The sequence below is a fragment of the Elephantulus edwardii genome, unplaced genomic scaffold (genome assembly GCF_000299155.1).
Source record: "Elephantulus edwardii isolate Elephantulus edwardi_28Jun2011 unplaced genomic scaffold, EleEdw1.0 scaffold00299, whole genome shotgun sequence".
In the NCBI taxonomy this organism is placed as follows: domain Eukaryota; kingdom Metazoa; phylum Chordata; class Mammalia; order Macroscelidea; family Macroscelididae; genus Elephantulus; species Elephantulus edwardii.
This window is the reverse complement of record NW_006400049.1, coordinates 2,028,271-2,049,700: the sequence shown is the minus strand read 5'-3', so window position 1 is coordinate 2,049,700 and position 21,430 is coordinate 2,028,271. Positions and strand designations below refer to the sequence as shown.

At 40.1% G+C, this 21,430-nt stretch overlaps 1 protein-coding gene and 1 pseudogene across 1 annotated transcript in view; one reads left to right on the top strand and one right to left on the bottom strand.

Annotated features, from left to right (window-relative positions):
* Positions 1-21,430, top strand: part of KCTD8 (potassium channel tetramerization domain containing 8) — a 532,218-nt gene that overhangs the window by 82,297 nt on the left and 428,491 nt on the right. The gene's annotated exons all lie outside the window — the stretch shown is intronic.
* On the bottom strand, positions 13,709-14,506 carry LOC102868906 (annotated as a pseudogene).

The following is a 21,430-nucleotide window of genomic DNA, read 5'->3' as shown; positions in this document are numbered from 1 at the left end:
TTGTATTTAAAAGTAGTTGAGTCTATGGGATTATATTTTAATCCTTTATTATTATATTTGGAGGAACATTCTTCTAAGTCACACAGCACTCATCTGTCAATTTGTTGTTCTGAGGTAATCTGGGTATGCTGAACCTTGTGCCCTTGGGGTCTCAAGTGCCATAATGGTCGCCCATGGTGGACAGTGTTTGGTGGAGCACCTAGTTTAAGAGAAGTTTAGAAGCAGGAGTGGCATACACTTCCTAAACCACATGCCTCTGGAAACTCTATGAACTTGGAGAAACAACTGTAGTTATAGAAAGGCTTCTGGTCTTTTGTTCTTAGGGTTGCTATGAGTCGTGCTCAACTCGACAGAAATCAACAACAGCAACATCATACTTGAGTATAAATGTAAATATACTCAAGGTAACATTCCTTGCCTCTTTTATTCATTGAAACTGGATATCCGTGATACAGTCTTCTTATGAACCTCTGACTCTTGTCACAACAGAAAATATCTGCAAAATTATGAAATGTCCTCTAGGGTGCAAATCAGTGCATTTGAAAACCAGTGACATAAATGTTCAAATTTACCCTGAAAACACAGTCTGATTTACAGCTGGTAAAATTGATGTTGTGAGTCTCTATCTCTTTCCTAGCCAAGAACAGCAACAGCAATAATAACAGTAGCAGCAACAATAACAATAGCCACTTTCACTGTATCCCTAGTGCTGAGGTGACAAAAGACCATTTGCAGTATCTGAGGAAGGTTCTACATAGATCTTGTATCTGTGTTACTTCATTTATTCTCTAATGAGCCCTATGAAAAGAGAATGTCTTTGTCATTCTGTGGTTGTGGGAAATGAGGTTCAGTATTATTAACCTACCTATACTGGTTTAAACATCTGGCAATATAGTTGGGATTACTCTGAGAGAGCCCTATCTCTAAGCCGTCATTCATTGCATATTTTTCTACTATACGCTTAAATCACCTTATTTGGAAAGTTGTGTAATTCCTTTATCAAGTATAACCATCCCTTTCAGAAAAGGGTATGATTAGTAACCAAATGGCTTGTTAATAGGTAGACAAAAAATAGAGAAACAAAAATATATACTTAAAGATGTCATTTTGAGATTTGTATTTCATTACGAAATAATTCAGTTTATTAGATCAAACATTTGTTATTATGTGGCAGCAAGTTGACTGCGACTCACAGTGACCTTGTGTACAATAGCTCTGAATCCTGCTCTATTTTGGGCCAATCTTACTGTCTCTAACACACCAAACCCCATTACACCAGTGATTTTGTCAATGTATCTTATCCAAGGTCTTCCTCTCCTGTGCTGTTCCTTGACCCTTCCAAAGATGATATCCTTCTACAAAGACTGGTCCCTCCTGGTTATGTGCTCAAAATATGTGAGACAGAGTCTCAAAATCCTTGCCTCCCAGGAGCAGCTTGGTTTCACCCTTTCCAGGGCACATTCGTTCTCTCGGCTGTCCATGGTGTGTTCTGTGCTCTTCTACAGCACCGCAACTCAAAGGGATTCATTCTCTGACATCCTTGGTCGTGGTCCAGCTCTCGGATGCATAACAAGTAATTACGAAGGCCAAGGCCTGAATCAGATAGATGCATCGTAGTCTCTACACTGATAACCTTGCTCTTCAGCACTTGGGAGAGGTCCTTGACAGCAAATTTTACTTCTGGTGCCAAGAGTATTGCTTGTGGAAGTGAGCAAGCTGAAATTTGAACAATCTCAATTTCATCTTTATCATCATGGTGCTGCCAACTAGCCCAGTGGTGAGAATCTTGATTTTCTTGATGTTGGGCTTCAGTCCATATTACAAACTATAATCTTTGACCCTCTGCAGCAAATGCTTCAAGGCCTTTTCAGTTCCAACAAGTAAGGTTGTGTCATCTGCATACCACAAATTCTTGATGAGTCTTCCTTCAATCCTAATGCCACATTCCTCCTAATAAAGCCTAGCCTCTCAAATGATCTCTTCTGCATAAAGGTGGAAAAGGTATGGAGACAGAACACATTCCTGAAACATTTCTTACCTCATTCTGGACTATGAAGTGCTTCCTTGCTCTGTTATGATGACTGCCCTTTGATAACAGTGTAGGATTCACACAAACAGGTGTTCTGGGAGTCATGTTCTCAACATTAGGCACAATTTGTTGTGATCCACATAGTCAATTGCCTCTGCATAGTCAATAAAACATAGACATTTCTCTGATATTCTTTGCTTTCAGCCATGATCAATCTGACATTGGCAATGATGTACTTAGTGCCATAGCCTCTTTTAAACCCAACTTATATTTCTGGCAGTTCTCTTTTATTTTTGGTCAATCTTCAACAAGATTTTGCTTGCTTATGATACTAGTGACATTATTATATAATTTCCACTCTCTGTTGGATTATATTTTTTTTAATGAGAATAAATATAGATCTCTTCCAGTCAGTTAGCCAGGTGGTTGTCCCGCAGATTTCTTGTCACAGCCTGGTGAGTATGTCAAGGGCAACATGTGTTTGTTTAAATATGTCAGTTGGTAGTCCATTAATTCCTGGGGCCTTGCTTTTTGCCAATTCCTTCAGAGTAGTTTGAACCTTCTCCTTCATCATCATTGCTTTTTGAGCATAGTTGTTTCATTAAATACTTCTGTGCTGGCCAATTATTTTTGGTACAATGACTCTGTGTGCTCCTTCCATTTTCTTTTGGTGCTTCCTGGATCATTCAATATTCTTCTGCCCATATCATTAAGCATAAACACTAAGAAAGATATTACAAAGTAACCAAAATAATAATGAATGGTATGTATTTCAGTAACACTTATTCAATGCCAATACTCCGATCAGATGATTGCTACTAAACATAGAATATTACAAAAATAAAAGAGGTATGTAGTTAAAGCAGAAAGCCATAAGGATTATTAAAAACAGGCCATTGTAACACCTACCCCTTCTTCCCTATATATTGTAAAAATTCTGGGTTTTCTCCCAGTAGTAGCTATATCAAACACTGAACCATCAGAGACAGATGGTTCATTTTTCTCCTTCATGATTTCAAAGGGACATATATATAATAAATGGTAGATCAAGAATGACTATTACTAGAGTTAATGCCTGTGCTGTGATTGAACTTTTGTAAAACAGTTCACATAGGTGCCTTTTCAAGACTAATCCTCATAACTTCTTCCATCCCATGGGCATAATCATGCATATAATATCAAGTACTTTTTATAAAACAGAAAAGTAACTCGTGGTGGCTGTGAAGCTGAATATTGTGACACTATGTCAAATACGAGAATGGTTACCCATGGCGGACAATGTTTGGTAGAGCTCCCTGATTAAAACAAGCTTGGAAGCAGGAGTGGCATCCACTTCTGAAATAGCTTGCCTCTGGAAACCTTATGAACCTGGAGAAGGGATGAAAGTTATATGAGTGTCCAGGTCTTTCGTTCATAGGGTCACTTTGAGTTGCCTATGACTCGACAGTATTTAACAACAACGTAAGAGAACTCAGGAATATAATACAGATAAAAGTTATCTCAAAATTTTTGACTCATACTCTCTGCATCTGTGTCATGTGGGAATCTTATTAAAAGCGGCAGATGCGTAGGCCTGAGCATCAATATACTGAAACAGTCTCTGTGAGATCTCTGTAGAGATCTACAATTATAAGTATTATTTTCCAAGTGATTTTTAGACAGTTTAAATTTAAAAAAAAAACATTTAAAATTGAGTTTGTGTTCACCAAAGAGAGATATATGTATCCAAAGGAATGTAGCAAATAATTTTAATCTACTGGAGAATATAAACAGAACTCTGAAATTTCCATATATACATTTCTTTAACCATTAAAGTTTTTTGTTCATCAGTATTTTATACTACCTAACACATGATTCAGTAGTAGTAGAGTGTGTATATCTATGTATAATATCTATCTATCTATCTATCTAACTATCTATCTATCTATCTATCTATCTATCTATCTATCTATATCTATCTATCAAGTTTGTGTGTGTATATATGTATGTAATTTATATATTTATATACACTTATTGAGAATGTGTGCCTAAGAATAATTTTTTGGTAGGAAATCAGGATCCAAAATGTTTAGAGACTACAGATCTTATTGCTATCAGTAATAAGCATTTATACCATCACTTTTACTTGAATTGACCAAAGTAAATTAAAATGGTATAAACAAATGAAAAACTAAAGCAAAAAAACCCAAACCTTAAAAATGGATATATTTCTGCTAGAAACTCTGCCTTTTTCTTGTTTTTTTTTCTTCTGTTTTTATCTTCAGAGGTAGTTTATTATTTGTCTCTAGGTGAGAGGGAATAGACTTCTTACCTTTATACTGTTTAAAATATATTAATTTCATTTCTTTTAGAAGTTTCGTTTAAAAAAATTAGTTGCTCTTCTTACAGTTTTATAATCCTTCCCCATGCCTCTATGTTGTTATGTGCTATCAAGTCACTTGCAACTTGTAGCAACCCTATGTACAACAGCCCTAAACTCTGCTTTGTCCTGTGCCAATCTCACTGTCTCCAATACACCCATCTGATTACCCCAGTCACTGAATCAGTCCACCTCATAGAGGGTCTTCCCCTCCTGTGCCTGCCCTCCACCCTCCCAAGCATAATGTCCCTCTCCAAGGACCAGCCTCTCCTTACAACATGACCAGAGTATGTCAGAGGAAGCCTAAGAATCCTTACCTCCAAGGAGTAGCCCGGTTTAACCCTCTTCAAGATGAATCTGTTTGTTTTATTAGCAGTCCATGGTACCCCCAATACTCTTCTCCACCGCCAAACCCTATGCCTCTATACCCTTCTTTATTACTGTTTGCTCTGTTGTTACTGTTATGTATCATTGAGTCATCTGGCACTTATAATTGACCTTTTGTACAATAGCTCTGAACCTTGTCCTATCCTGTGTCAGTCTCGCCATCTCTAACATGCCTATGCTTATTAACCCAGTTACTGTGTCATTCCATCTCATCTGGGGTCTTCCTCTCCTGTGCTGTTCTTCCACCCCTCCAAACATGGTGTCCTTCTCCAAGGATGGGTCCTTCCTGGCCATGTGCCACAGGTAGGTGAGAAGAAGCTTCAAAATCCTTGCCTCCAAGGAGGAACTTGGTTTCTTCCTTTCCAAGACAGATTTGTTTGTTCTCCTGGTGGTCCATGGTTTGTGCAGTACTGTTTTCCAGCAACACAACTCAAAGATATTTAATCTTCTTCTAGCATCCTTAGTCATTGTCCAGCTATCTGACACATAGCAACTAACTGTGAAAACCATGGCCTGGATCAGGTGCACTTTAGTCTCCAGACCGACATAGTTATTCTCCAACACATTGGAGAGATCTCTGATAGCACATTTCCCGAGTGCAATTCCTATTTTGATTTCCTGACTGCTGGTTCTAAGAGTGTTGAATGTGGAATCAAGCCAGCTTAAATTGTCAATAACCTCAGTCTCTTCTCCATCTGTCATAGTTCTGCCAATTGGCCTAGTGATGACAATCTTTGTCTTTTTGATGTTGAGCTTCAATTCATATTGAAAACTACAGTCCTTGAACTTCTGTAGCAAATACTTCAGGCCCTTTTCAGATTTGGCAAACAGGGTTGTATCATGTGTATAATTCAGCCTTCATCTTCCTCATAAAGCATAGCCTTCCTAATGATTTGTTCTACATACAGATTGCAAAGGTATGGAGACAGGACACATCCCTGATATACTTCTTTCCTTATTTTGAACTGTGCAGTGTTTGTTTTGTTTTGAGTAGTGCTTCCTAGCCCAGGTGTGGGTTTCATATGAGCACCATCAAGTTTTCTGGGACTCCCATTCTTTTCTATTAGGAATCATTTTTTATTACATGAATGTTTTTTCTGAGAATGTCATTATAGTTTTCACAAACAATTGGCAATGTTCCTTACAGAAAGGTTTGCAAGAAAATATAGACTCTCCTTCTGCATTCACAGCCCCCAGGGACTCAACCATCTGTAGTCAGTGTACCTTTCGCCATTCAGTGAAGCCTTCAGCTGTCTGTCCAAGCATCTAGTCCAGGAAGGGAAAACCATTGGCATTCTGCTGGGTTTTGTAAATAAGCCTTTATGAAAACACATCGTGCTCACTTATTTAGTTATTGGCAGTACATGTTTATGTTGGTTGAGTAGTTCCAACCTTGCCCTGCAAAGCTAAAAATATTTACTCTCTCAAAATATAAATAATAATAAATTCTGAACTTTGGTAAAGCTGAGCTCTTCAAACAATAGTTAACAAGCAACTTATGTGATTAACTCACTACTTCTTGTTTCTTCTTTCTGGCACTTTTCACTCTCTAAATTTTGAACCATTTGCTTGCCCTACAGTGTTATTGTTGTCGTTGCTGTTATTGTTGGATGCTGTTGAGACAAGAACGACTCATGGAAAACCTATGAACAACAGATATGAACCCTCTCCTATCCTATGCCATCTTCACAGTTGCTTACACACTAGAACCCATTGTAGAAGTCAATGTGTCAATCCATCTGGTTGAAGGTCTTCTTCTCCTTTGCTGACCTACTTCACTTTCAAGAATTATGTTCCTCTCCAAGGAATAGCCCATGCTAGAAATGTGCCCAAAGTATATGAGATGACGCATCATCATTTTCCCTCTAAAGAGCACTCCCGCTGCGCCCTCTCCAAGACATGTTTGTTTGTTCTCTTGTCTGTCCATGGAATATTTTAGTGCTCTTCTCCAACAGCACAACTCAAAGACATTATCACTCATTATCCTGCTCTCAGATGCATAGCAAGTGACCCCAAAGCCTATGGTCTGGATCATAGGCATCTTAGTCCTCAAACTGACATCATTACTCCTCAATAATTTGGAGAGATCCCTAACTGCAGATTTTTCCAGTGCAATGTGTCTCGTTTTCTGACTGCTGGTGCCAAGTGTGTTAATTGTCAATCCAATTAAGATGAAGTTATTGACAGTTTCAATCTCTTCTCTATTCATTGTGCTGTCTATCAGTTCAGTGTTAATAATCTTTTTTCCTCCCTTGACATTGAGATGCAGTACATTTAGTACATTTAGTTAACAATTAGATTTAATCTATTGGTCATTTTGATTTAGTGAAAAATCAGGTGTAAGCGGATTGGTTGTTTTGATTTAGTAAACAATCAGTTGTAGGCTGAAATCCTCTTATTTAGACCAGTCAGGACTTGATGGGAGAGCCTTTGATAGTCAACAGTTAATTAGTCCCGCAGGCTTGAAGCTTATGGGCCTGGTGTGAAGATTAATTTGCTATTAGAGTTACCAATTAAATTGGCAGCTGCTTGTGTTTTGGGAGAACATTGTTCTAAGTCGTACAGCACTTTGTCTGTCAGTTTGCTGCACCAAGATAACTTGTGGCTGCTGTGATAATGAAAGCAGTGGTGTGCCAGTGGTGTGTCAAATGCCATAGCAGTTACCCATGGTGGACAAATTTAGTAGATCTCCCATATCAAGACAGACTAGGAAGCAGACTAGAAGTGACCATTCACTTCTTAAATAACAAACCTTTGAAAACCTATGAAAACTTCAGAACAAGGATAGTTGTAGTGGTGTAGTGGGAGAGCCCAGATTGGAAGTCAATTGAAATGAGGAAAAATAATGTCAAACATTGTTTAATAGTTGGAACATGGACTGTACATAATTTGAAGGTTGGAAAATGAGAAATTGTCAAAAATGAAATGGAAAACATGACTGTAAACATACTGGGAATTAGTGAGATGAGATGCACCGGTTTTGGCCAGTTTGAATCAGATAATCATATAGTATATATGGTGGGAATGAAAAACAGAAGAATGGTGTTCATAATAAAAAAGTCAATTTCAAGTTCAATCCTGAAATACAATGTTATGAGTGACAGGATAATATTCATATGCACTTAAGGAAGACCTACAATATTAGCATTCTAATCTGTTAAAGGAAAACTGTGGTATTGATATGCATCCTTGTCTTTTTGTTTCAGGTTGGTTAGGAATGTCTTTTGACTCTGCATCCTCAAGAAATGACCCAAACTCCCATCTACCCATCCTTTTAGTTCTCTTATTGATTTTCTGTATTTCTTTCTACCATGTGCTGGTCCTAGGCAGGCTTCATAGCAGCTAGCAGACAAAATCCACACTTAAACTTTGGAATTACATAATACATGCTGTTGTTGTTGTTATGTGCTGTGAGTCACTTGCGACTCATAGCGACTCTGTGTACAACAGCTCTGAACCCTGCTCTATCCTGAGCCAATCTTATTGTCTCTGACAAACCTACCCCCATTACCCCAGTCACAGAGTCATTCCATTTCATCAGGAGTTTTTATCTCTGATACATACCCCTCATTTTTGAAAAAAAAATGTCCATAGATTTTGATTATACTGCAGGTTACTCTGGTTGTTCTCATTTGGAGACCTGGGAATATTAAAAATTGTGTTTCTCTTGCTGTCATAATCCTAGAATTCCCTACCCACTTTTTATTCACTCACTTCTGCCAATTAAATGTATTGATAATAATTGCTGTACTGTCCAGTATGCTCCAACTTGTGGTAAACTTATGAATAACAGAACTAAATATTGCCTGATCCTCTGCCATCTTTATGGTCTTTGCTCTATTTGAGTCACTGTTTGATTATTGTGTAGTGCCTCTCAACATAGAGGACTCATATATCAGGACTGCATTGAATAATACTTTCTGTGACTCATATTTCCGTTGTTGATTTTTAGAAATAAATTACTAATCTTTTCTTCTTAGTTTTACTTTAGAAGCTCTTCTGAAGCCTGTGTTGATACTTGAAATACTTGGACATGGTTTCCCAACAGCATACTAATACTTTATCTACCACTGTACAACAAACTGAGATCAGAATCGTGGGTAAAATCTGTTGTTAGACAGTTTCTTGTTGGCCCTTACTCATAACAATACTGCGTAACAAATATAGCAAAATACTGTTTGACATTGCATCATCCTTGCAATGCCTACTATATTTATATTCATTGTTTCAGTTATTGGTCCAATTCGTGATGATATAATTAATATATGTTGCCAATATTATAATTAAAAAACACCAATTATGATTATCATAAGAGTTTGGAATGAGGGTTGCAGAGTGGAGTATACTCGTGGTGAGGGTGGGAGGGTGCGGGGGGATTGTATACCAAATAAGGAATTTTTCTTTTGCTTTTAAAGGAGAGTGAACTGGGGGTGGGGGTGGGGTGGGCAGGGAGAAAAGTGCAACAATGAATGAATGGAAATCCACAATCTCTGTAAATGTTCATTGAAATTAATAATAATAAAATCATTACTCATGTGAAAAAAAAATACCAATTCTTTGTCAGCCTTCCTTAAGCTTTGACATGCACACCAACTCACTCATCAGGTCTGAACTGACCCATAGTTGAGCTTTCACTGGGTGAAAATTACCCAGGAGGAGATTGCAACCACCCACCAGAGCTACCTTTCACATGTGTAAGCAATTGAAAATACCATGACTTGGGTCAGGCATTCCTTAGTCTTTAAGCTGACATCCTAATTCTTTAGCACTCTAAAGAGGTACTAGGAGAAGATTTACCTATTGGAATATATCTTTTTTTAAAATTAATTTAATGAAAGTTTACAGAGACTTTGGATTTCCATTCATTCATTTTTGCACTTTTCTCCCTGCCCCCCCCCATTTCTCTCTTCTCTTTGACAAGTAAAAGAAATATTCTTTCATTGTTAACAATCCCTCCACCCCAAGTCCACTCCACTATAAAGCCTTGGTTTTGAAAAAGAAAAGAAATATCATTTTATTTTTTTGCTTGTTTGTTTAAAGGTTATATTGTTAACTATCTTCAGTCTTAGGTTTCATTATAAGAAAAGTAAAAGTTCTACTAACATTCAGAACAACACTTTTATAAATTATTTCTATGTCATAATAGAAATAATTTTAAAAGTTTACTTGGGAGGATGGAGAACAGCGCAGGAGAGGAAGATCCAGGATGAGAAGGATTGACTCAGTGACTTGAGAAGTGGGGTTAGGCCTGTTGGAGACGAGGAGATTGGTGCAGGATAGGGCAGCTTTCAGAATTAATGTACATAGGGTTGCTGTGAGTCACAGGTGACTTGATGGCACATAACAACAACATGTCGTCATGCAAAATTTCTGCTATAAACCTGTTCCATATCCTGGTTTAAAGGTGATTTTTAAGAATAGTCTTTGCCTGTTGTTGCTGACATTAGCTCCAAAAGTAGAGTAAGAATGCTAAGTAGAAGGTTGACTAGAGCAGTCATATGAAGCTATGTTGTTGTTGTTAAGTACTGTCAAGTCGTAGGCGACTCAGCGACCCTATGAACAAAAATCTTGGACACCTGTATAACTTTCGTCCTTTCTCCAGGTTCATAGGGTTTCCAGAGGCAAGCTATTATGGAAATGAATGCGACTCCTGCTTCCAAGCTTGTTTTAATTGGGGAGCACCACCAAACACTGTCCGCCATGCGTAACCATTCTTGCATTTGACTCATAAGTGTCACAGTGTTTGGCTTCACAACGAACATGAGTTACCTCTGTACAGCAAGTGGACATACCAGGGTTACACTATCTAGAAGAGTGTTTCACCAAAAACAATTAAAGGCAAGCCTGAGGGCCACAGAGTAGTCACCCACCTTTGGCTTGGGCTTCAATGAATCTTAGGACCATTTGTCCTCAAGCCAACAAAACCAATTGTCATGGTAAGGTGATTGCATACTGTCTCTGCAGCCTGCTAGATAGCTCAGGTACAGAGCTGAGGGGCTGGGGCACGCATGAAGTACTCATGTGCATGAAGGAGCCTGGCCTAATGCAAGCGCTAGCACTTGTGAGTCTGTTTTCATCTCAGTTGACTCCAAGGGAAACCTGTGGCTCTGTTTCTTCTCTCAGCTCCTGTGCCTCCTGGAGACAAGTCTGGGAGCTGGAGTCTACCCACCTCTAAAGTCCAGATATCTGTGCAGACAACTCTGAGTACTCGTTTTGAGGAAACCAAGGGCATGACTAGTTGCTCCTCCAGTAACTTCTCTGCTCTCTGCTTAAAACATAGGTGTTTCCCACCTGGAATGGAACTCCTTGAACACTAAGTGTGTTCAAAGAATGTATTTGTATAGTGAATGCAGGAGTCCTGTCTCTGGATGGCCCTTTTACAGGCATACAAATAAGAGTGGGATGATGCCCATGCCGATTGTACAGCAGTAAGTCTATACACGAGTTTGTCAGTGAAGGAGGCTTCTTATTAGAGAACATCTGTTCTTCTAGCCACAGTAGTCAGGTCAGTCTCAGAAACAGATATGGACATGTAGCAAAGTAAAAGGGAGGCAACTCTGTAGGCAGTGTAAATTCATAGAAACAACCACTGTCTCTAACCCCACTGCCTGCACCTCCCACCCCCCACAGGGGCCTTGGCAGAGTGTCCATGTTCAAATGAGAGTCAGCAAGGAGATCAACACCATAAAAAAAGCAAAGGGGGTGCATGTCAACATAGAAATAGAACTACCAAACACAACAAGGACAGGCTTCACCAGGGCCTGGCTCTCTTCTTGCTCAGTTATAAGAAAACAAACAGAGCTGTGTCCCGATTCAAGTCCACTCCCACCGTCCACTGCGTCTGCGCACGGCACCTTGGCCACTCCCAAAGTTCAGAGCTGGCGCGAGCCGGGTAGATATCATCTCACTCCAGTAAGACTAGCAAAATTTAACAGAACAGCAAATAACAAATGCTGGCGAGGTTGTGGAGAGACTGGAACCCTTATTCACTGTTGGCGGGACTGTAAAATGGTGCAACGACTGTGGAAAGCATTGTGGCGCTTTCTCAAAAAGTTGCAAATAAAGATACCATTTGACCCAGCAATTCCACTACTGGGAATATACCGTAAAGAGACCATAAATGACATCCAAGTAGATATATGTATATCCATGTTTATCACGGCTTTGTTTACAATAGCAAGGAGTTGGAAACAGCCTAAATGCCCATCAACAAACGAATGGGTAGAGAAGCTGTGGTATATTCGCAGAATGGAATACTATGCTGCATTGAAAAACAAGGAACTCATGCAATATTATTCAAAAAGGGTGACCCTGGAGGACATTATGCTAAGTGAGGTATCTCAGTCACAGAGGGACAAATGCTATATGGTGCCACTGTTGTAGAATGAGGCTGGCATTGGGGTGGGGGTAAGACTGAGAAAAACTGGATGAAATATGTTTACGGCATTGACGTCTATGGGGGAGAGAATAGTCTAAAAGTATTATATTTTAGGGCATTATTTTTATCGTAGGAGTATGCAATGAGGGTTGCAGAGTGGATTATATTTGGGGGTAAGGGTGGGGTTTGGGGAGGTGCATGGGGGATTGTGTACCAATGAGGGAGTTTTTCTTTTGCTTTTCAAGGAGAGGAGCAAAAGGGCTGGGGGGAGGGGGAGAGGTTTATGCGGGGAGAAGGGTGCAACAATGAATGAATGGAATTCCAAATTCTCTGTAGATGTTCATGGAAATGAAAAATAAACAACCTAAATTAAAAAAAAAGAAAACAAACATAAAACAAAAGGGCAACCCTACCTCAATCCTGGCTAAGGCTCAGGCCTAGATATCAGGGGCCATGTGCATTGAGCATCCTGTAGAAATGGATGAGTCAATGAGTGCATGTCAGACTAACATGAGGTTTCTCATCGGCTTCATTGCAAGCACACTTTTGCAGCACCAGTGCTCTTTCCTTCTGCACTACATCTAACAGTACAGCGACATCAGGGCCATTAATCTGAGGGCCTTGCATTTTATCTGATGTAGCAGGCTGGAAACTCTTTTAATCTGTTCTGACAGCCATGATGATGTTCTTGTCACTCTCCTTCTAAGCATTCATGCAAGTTTCGAAGAAGTCTATTCTTACACGTAGGTAGGGCCCTACAGGAGCTACAATTACATCCTGACCTCTAAGCTCTGTCAGAATTCTTGCCTGATCACCTTGAATCCATGGGGATAAGTTTGCCTCTTTCAGGCTGGTAAATATGCTCACTGCTTGTGCCAGGATGGGCCTCACAAAAATTCCTGTCTTCGTGAGAGTCCAAGGGCTATAGGTAGTTTCAAAATGCATCATGATGAAGATTCTAGTTTTTAAAAACAATCTTTTCCCCTCAGTTGTACAAACTACCTTCATGTAGCAGAAAACACATGGTAGTGGGAGAGAAGGGTGCATGCAGGAATGCATATTGGCTCTTGTAACTTTGTAATTTGTTTTAAATCTCAAGTGAACATGACTTCTGCTGTCACTCAGGCCCTCCAGAGACACAGGCTTCACAGATTTAACTTCCACTTGGGATCCCCTACTATGCCCTGTGGCTGAGTTTACTGCAGGGGCATGGCAGGGGCTCCTGTGCAGTGACAGTGGACACTGAGCCACTTGCCATACTGGTGGTGTTATACCAGAGTCTCCTCTAACTGGCCCGTGAGAGGTTGGTCCTGCTTGTTGATACATGGGGTGAGGTAGATGTGTGTGAGACAAGCAGCATCCACTCAGTACATGAATTGTCAGGATCAGGATAGTGGTATGGATAGCCTTGCTGTTCTTGGGGAAGAGATTCCTAAAATAAAACCATGGATATCAATCTCTTCCACCCCATTGCTAAGGGTCTCAGGCTCAAAGGAATTAAGGCCAGGTGCACAAATCTTGTAGGCCTCAGAATTCCCATTGTTGATGGCCTCAATTAGCTATTCTGTGATCTGACTTTTAGGGTCCTCATCTTCCGTGGTGGTGTTACAGCCTCTGTGGAACCTTGAACTGTTTGTGGTGTTGTGCACCATGATAGTTTATGGCTTCTAACACTGCTATCTGACTTCTTCTTCTATAGGCTTTTGCCAGCTGAAAAATTCCTGAAGACAAGCATGGTCATGAGGATGACACCCTTCAGTTTCCTCTGGGTTTGTTTAAGCATTCCACCATCTCCTGATGATGTGTCATAAATGCCACAATATATCATTGGTAGACCGATGGGTACTTGAGAGACTTGTCAGCTTTAATGTGCTTTGCTGGGTTCATGGTCAGCATGATCAATTCTTTGGCTTCAGGAGTCACTGTGCCCCACTTCAGTGATGGCAAATCATAGGGTACAGCCTTGATCTACTGATACAGCTTGTGTTCATCCTGTTCCTAGAAGGGAGGGTATCTCATCAAGAGGATATATAGGATGGTATTTCAGGCCCAGAGGTCACATGCTTTCCATAGAGATTTTTCCTCAAGACCTCAGGGGAAAATTAACCTGAGGTTCCAAAGAAAGACAACCAAGTCTCTACATTTTGATGGCTAGGCCAAAATCCACCAGCTGGGAAGCACCACCCTTGCACTGACTTGCCAGGAGGAGGTTTTAAGGCTTTAGGTGCTGGTACATAAAACCACTCTGGTGGTTTTAGTTTACACTTCCCAAAATATGATATATATCATGATTGACATCTCCCTTACTATTCTACTCTCTGTCTTGAAGCAATTCTCCACTAGTAACATGTAACCAAGATACAGAATAATAATGAATGACTGGAATGCAAAAATTAGGAACCAGGAAGAAGGATCAGTAGTGAAAAACATGGATTTGATGACGGAAATGAAGCTGGAGATAGAATGATAGAAATTTGTACCATGATTTATTCATTTCAAATACATTTCATAAGAGACATAAACTGCAACTCTACACATACACTTCACCTAATGGTATGCACAGGAATCAGATTGATTACATCTGTAGGAAGAATCGTTGGAGAAGCTCAAGAGCAGCTGTGAAAACTAGGCCAAGTGCTGATTGTGGAACAGACTATAAACTACTCATATGCAAGTTCATATCAGACTATTCAGATAATATCAGATTATTTATATATTCATATCAGACTATTATGGAGCAGACTATCAATAACTCATATGCAAGGTTAAGTTAAAAAAAAACACAGAAACTAAAATTTTATCTTGACTCTATCCAACATAAATTTTTTTTTTAAAAAAAAATCTATCTACCTCAGGCACAGGTTTAAAGCCTTGAACACTCATTAACAAAGACCAGATGAGCTATGAGAAATTATCAAGAATATCATCCATGAAGAATGCACAAGGTCATTACAAAGAGAGGAGGAAGAAAAGAGTGAGATGGATGTCAGAAGGGACTCTGAATATTGCACTAGAGCTCTATAAAGCCAAAGCAAGGGAGGCAGTCAGAAAGTTAAGGAGACAAATAGAAGATTTCAAAGGGCAGCTCAGAAAGACATAACAACGCATTTTAATGAAATGAGCAAAGAACTGGGACCAGGAAGCAGTCCTTAGAACAGAGCAAGGAAACACAGAATGGTTCAAAATGAGGAAAGGTGTACGTCAGGAATGCATCCTGTAGCCATATTTTTTTCAGTCTATATGCAGAACAGATCAAGAATAGAGGAAGACTCATCAACAATCTATGTTATGGACATGACACACTTTGCTTCCCCAAACTGAGGAGGACCTAAAGCTCTTGCTGTATAAAGTCAAGGATAGTAGTCTTCATATAGATTGAAGCTCAACATCAAGAAGACAGATATTCTCATCACTAGGGCAGTTGAGAGCATCATGATAGATGGTGAAGAGATAGAGCTTGGCTCTTTAAAGCATGTTTGGCTCCATAATCAACACTCTTGGTATCATCAGCCAAGAAATCAAAATATGAATTGCATTGGGAAAATCTGCTGTCAGAGACCTCTCCAGAGTACTGAAAAGCAACGATGTCAGTCTAGAGACTGAGGTGCACCTGATCCAGGCCATGGTTTTAGTGATTACTTGCTGTGCATCAGAGAATTGGAAAATGACTAAGGAAGACAGAAGAAGAATTAATGCCTTTTAGTTGTGGTGCAGGAGAAGAGTCTTGAACATACCATGGACTGCCAAGAAAACACATAGATCTGTCTTCTTGTTGTTGTTACGTGCCATCGAGTGACTTGCAGCTCATAGCGACCTATGTACAAGAGCCCTAAACAGTGCTCTGTCCTGTGCCAACCTCACTGTCTCTGACACACCTACTCCCATTACCCCAATCATTGGATCAATCCATTTCATCAAGGGTCTTCCTGTCTTGTGCTGTCCCTCGAACCTCTCAAACATGATGTCCCTCTCCAAGAACTGGTAGCTCCTTGCAACATGTCCAAAGTAGGTCAGACAAAGCTTCAGAATCCTTGGTTTCAAGGAGCAGCCCAGTTTTACCCTCTCCAGGATGAGCCTGTTTATTCTCCTAGAAGTTGGAGAGGGTGAAAACATATTCCTTCTTAGAGACTAGGATTTTGAAGCTCTGTCTCACATACTTTGGGCATGTGGTCAGGAGGGGCCAGTCTTTGGAGAAGGACATCATGCTTGGAAGGAAGGGTGGGAGGAGAGGATGACTCTGAATGATATGGAATGATACAATAACTCGGGAAATTGAGATTAGGTGTATCTGCGTAAGTGAGAAGGGCTTAGTACAAGACAGGCTTCAGAGCTGTTGTAAACTTGGAATTTCTTAAGCTGAAGGAACTGAAGACAAATACAATACTTACAGATGCTCTGGGCAGAATATTGAATGATCCAGAAAGCATTACAAGAAGATAGAAGAAGTACACATAGTTGCTATACCAAACAGAATTGGCTGACTCAAAAGAATTTCCTCAACACATGATTAAGAAGCAGTGGTGATGAGGCAGGAATTTCAAACTGCTCTGAAGGAATTGGCAAAAAACAAGGCCCCAGGAATTGATGGAATACTAGTTGACACATCACAACAAGCAAACAGTGCCCAGGACATGCTCACCAGGTTGTGCCAAGAAATCTGGAGGACAACTAGCTGCCTAGCTGACTGAAAAAGATTCACATTTTTTCCCATTCCAAAATGATATGATCCAACAGAGTGTGGAAATTATCAAACAATATCACAAATATCACATGCAAGCAATATCATGCTGAAGATTATCCAAAAGCGACTGAACAGTTCATTGACAAAGAACTACCAGAAATACAAGCTGGATTTAGAAGAGGCCGTAGCACTAGAGATGTTATTGCCAATGCCAAGTGGATCTTGGCTGAAATCAAAGAGTACCAGAGGAGTATGATCTATGTTTCATTGACTATGCAAAGGCATTTGACTGTGAATCACAACAAATTGTGGCTAACTTTAAGAAAAATGGGAATCACAGAATATTTGACTAAGCTCATGTGAAACCTATAGTTGGACCAAGAAGCAGTTGTCAGAATAGAGCAAGGAAACACTGCATGGTTCAAAATATGGAAAGCAGTGCATCAGGGATGCGTTCAGTCTATATGCCAAACAGATCAATTGGGAAGCTGAACTTTGTAAGGAGGAATGTGGCACCAGGATTGGAGGAAGACTTATTAACAACTTTAATTATGTAGATGAAACAACTTTGCTTGTTGAAACTGAGGAGGACCAGAAGAGTTTGCTGGCAAAGGTCAAGGACTGTCACCTTCAATAAGATGGATTGAAGCGCAACATCAAGAAGGCAAAGATTCTTACTGTTGGGTCAATTGACAATACGATGATATATAGAGAAGAGATTGCAGTTGTTGGCAATCAACACAATCTTCACAATCAATACTATTGGTACCAGCAGTCAGGAAATCAAAAGATGATGTCAGGGACCTCTTCAAAGTGCTAAAGAGCAAGTATGTCAATCTAGGAACTGAGGTGCATCAGACACAGGTCATGTTCTTCTCAGTTATGTCCTATGTGTCAGAGAGCTGGACAATGACTAAGGATGATAGAAGAAGAATTGATGCCTTAGGGTCGCAGTGCTAGAGAAGATATTGAACATACCATGAGCTGCCAAGAGAACAAACAGATCTTTGTCTTTTAGACGGTGAAAACAAATTTCTCCTTGGAGGCAAGGATTTTGAAGCCCCATTTCATATATTTTGCGCATGTGTCCAGGTGAGATCAGTCCTTGGAGAAGTGTATCATGCTTGGAAGGGTGGAGGGACTATGCAGGAGAGGAAGACCCTGGATGAGATGGATTGACACAGTAACTGGGTCAATGGAGGGTAGGTGTGTCAGAGTCTGTGAGACTGGCTCAGGACAGGGCAAGGCTCAGAATTATTTTGCCTAGGGTTAGTATGAGTCACAGGTGACTGACTCGATGACACATAACACTACACCAAGTGAGAATTAATGAAACCTGATGTCAGAAGAAACTCTAAATATTGCATTGGAGCACAGAGAAGCCAAAGCACAAGGAAGAATTCAAGAAGAGCTGAACAGACGATTTCAAAAGGCAGTGTGGGACGACAAAGTAAAATATTACAATGAAATGTGCAAGGAGCTTGAGTAAGAAAACCAAAAGGGTTGCACTCGCTCAGCATTTCTTAAGCTCAAAGAACTGAAGAACAAATTCAAACCTTGAAATGCTATAATCAAGGATGCTTTAGGCAGAGTATTAAATGATCCAGAAGGTATCTAAAGAAGATGGAAAGAATATACTGACTTATTGTATGGAAAGGAATTGGCAGACACAGAAGAATTTACTGAAACAACATATGAGCAAGAGCCTATGGTGATGAAGGAAGAAGTTCAAGCTGCTTTGAAGGAAATAGAAAAAAATAAGGCCCCAGGAATAGATAGTATAACAATTGAAGCATTTCAGCTAACAGATGCTGCCCTGAATGTGCTCACCAAGTTGTGCCAAGAAATCTGAAGAACAACTACTTGGGCAACTGAGTGGAAGAGATGTATATTTGTTACCATTCCAAAAAAGAGTGACCCAAGAGTGTAGAAACTATAGAACAATGTCATTGATTTCACATGCAAGCAAGATTCTACTGAAGATTATTCAAAAACAACTGGAACAGCACACCAGCAGAGAACTGCCAGAAGTCCAGACTGGGTTTAGAAGGGGAGGTGGTACTAGCAATATTGTAGATAACGTTATATGGATCTTGGCTGAAAGCAGGGAGTACCAGAGGAATGTCTATCTGTGCTTCATTGATGCAAAGGCGTTTGACTGTGTGGACCATAACAAACTGTGGCTGACTCTGAGAATAATGGAAATCCCAGAACACTTGATCGTGCTAATGCGAAACTTATACTTCAATCAAGAGGCAGTCGTCAGAACAGAGCAAGGAAACACTGCGTCGTTCAAAATTGGGAAGGGCATATGCCAGGGATGTGTCCTATCTCCATACCTTTTCAACCTGTTGCAGAACAGATCATCAGGAAGGCTGGGATCTATGAGGAGAAATGCAGCATCAGAATTGGTGGAAGGTCTACCAACAATCTTTGTTATGCAGATGACATAACTCTGCTTGCTGAATCTGAGGAGGACCTGAAGTGCTTGTTGCTGAGGGTCAGGGACTGCAGCCTTCAATATGGAACGAGGCTCAGTGTCAAGAAGACAAAAATTCTCACCTCTGGACCAATTAGCAGCATCAGGGTGGATGGTGAAGAGATTGAGATTGTGCACAGCTTTAGTCTGTTTGGCTCCACCAGGAAATTAAAAGATGTATTGCAATGGAAAAGTCTGCTGTTAGGGACCTCTCTAAAGTACTCAAGAACAACGATGTGTCTCTGGAGACTAAGGTGCGTCTGGTACAGGCCATGGTCTTTGCAATCACTTGTTATGCGTTAGAGAGCTGGGCAATGACCAGCGACGATATAAGGAGAATTGATGCTTTTGAGCTTTGGTGTTGGAGAAGAGTGATGAGAGTGCCATGGTCTGCTAAGAAAACAGATTCATCCTGGAGAGGGTTAAACCAGGCTGCTCCTTGGAGGCAAGGATTCTGAGGCTCCGTCTAATATACTTTCGCATGTTGTAAGGAGATACAGGTCCTTGGATAAGGACATCATGCTTGGAAGGGTGGAGGGCAGGCGCAGGAGGGGAAGGCCCTGTTGGAGATGGATTGATTCGGTGACTGGGGCAATCGGGATGAGTGTGTCGGAGACGATGAGATTGGCACAGGATAGAGCAGGGTTTAGGGTTGTTGTACATAGGGTGACTATGAGTCACAGGCGACTCAATGGCACATAACAACAACAACAACAACAACTCATAGAGGCACTCAATATTTTGATGTTTCTAAAGACAATATGTTCATGCTTCACATTGTAGTTTCTGGTGATACTGTACATACAGCTTGATGGTATTGATGATTTTTTTCGGCATACTCCTATGTAGAGATTGTCTTCACATACCCGTAGACCTCAAAGAAAGCACCATTGCCAAGCTTCTCATCCCTCATTAGGTTCAGGTGGCAGTGGTGGCCAGGCTAGCGTGTGGGCTGATGTGGTAATTCAGCCTGCACCGATGCTGGTGTACAGTCACTACTGCCCAGTCAAGGGAGTTCTAGGAGGAGCAGGGCTTAGCTAGGCAGCACTACAAGCATCATTTTATTTCTTGACTGTTACCCTGGTTGTTGAGTGTGGATTCAAGTAAAATGAAATCTTTGTTAACTTCCATCTTTTCTGCATTTATCATCATGTTTTTCTATTGGTCCAATGTGCACATTTTGCTTTGATTTTTCCTTAAGTTGAGTTGTAACCCGTTTTGAAGGTCATAGTCTTTGGTTTTCTTCTGTAAGTTTAAGTTCTCTTCCCTTTCAGTAAGCAGATTTGTACTATCTGCATACTACAGATTGTTGATGAGTCTTCCTTGAATCCTGATGCCACATTCTTCTTCATGTATCCATTTTGGATTATTTATTCATCATATAGAGAGAATAGCAGAGTTCATGATTTTAGTGAATGATAGGGCTAGGTTCAGATCTGTCGTTTATAAGATCACTGTGCCTCATAGTCTACTAGATGACACTTAACAATACAGATTGAGTAGGTATGGTAAAAGGACAGTCCTTTGCTCTGCTCCAATAACTGTTTCATAGTCTGTGTACAAAATCTGCATGAGCATAATTAAGTACTACGGAAATTCCATTCTTCCCAATTTTACTCAGAACTTATTATGGCCCACACAGCTGAATACATAGTCAATAAAATACACTTATACATTTTTCTAGCTGTTATTGTTGATTGCCTTCAAGTCGAGCACAACTCATAGCAACCCCATGAACAAAAGGCCTGAAGCCTTTCTATGACTATCAACATTTATCAAAGTTCATAGAGTTCCCGGAGGCATGTTGTTTAGGAAGTGGATGCCACTCCTGCCTCTAATCTTTCTAGTATTCTCTGCTTTAAGCTAAGCTCCATCTGACATAAATAATCATACCCACTGCTTCCTCTAAATAAAGATTGAATGTCTAGCAGTTCCCTGTAGCTGTATTGCATTAGATGTTTTGTTTTTTTTTATGGTGGTACTTTTTTTTTTCTATAATTATATTTTATTAATTTTCATAAACATTTACAGAGATTTGGGCTTCCACTCATTCATTGTTGCACTATTCTCTCTACCCTCCTCCCAGTTTGTTCTTGTCCAAATGCCACAGTGCTTGT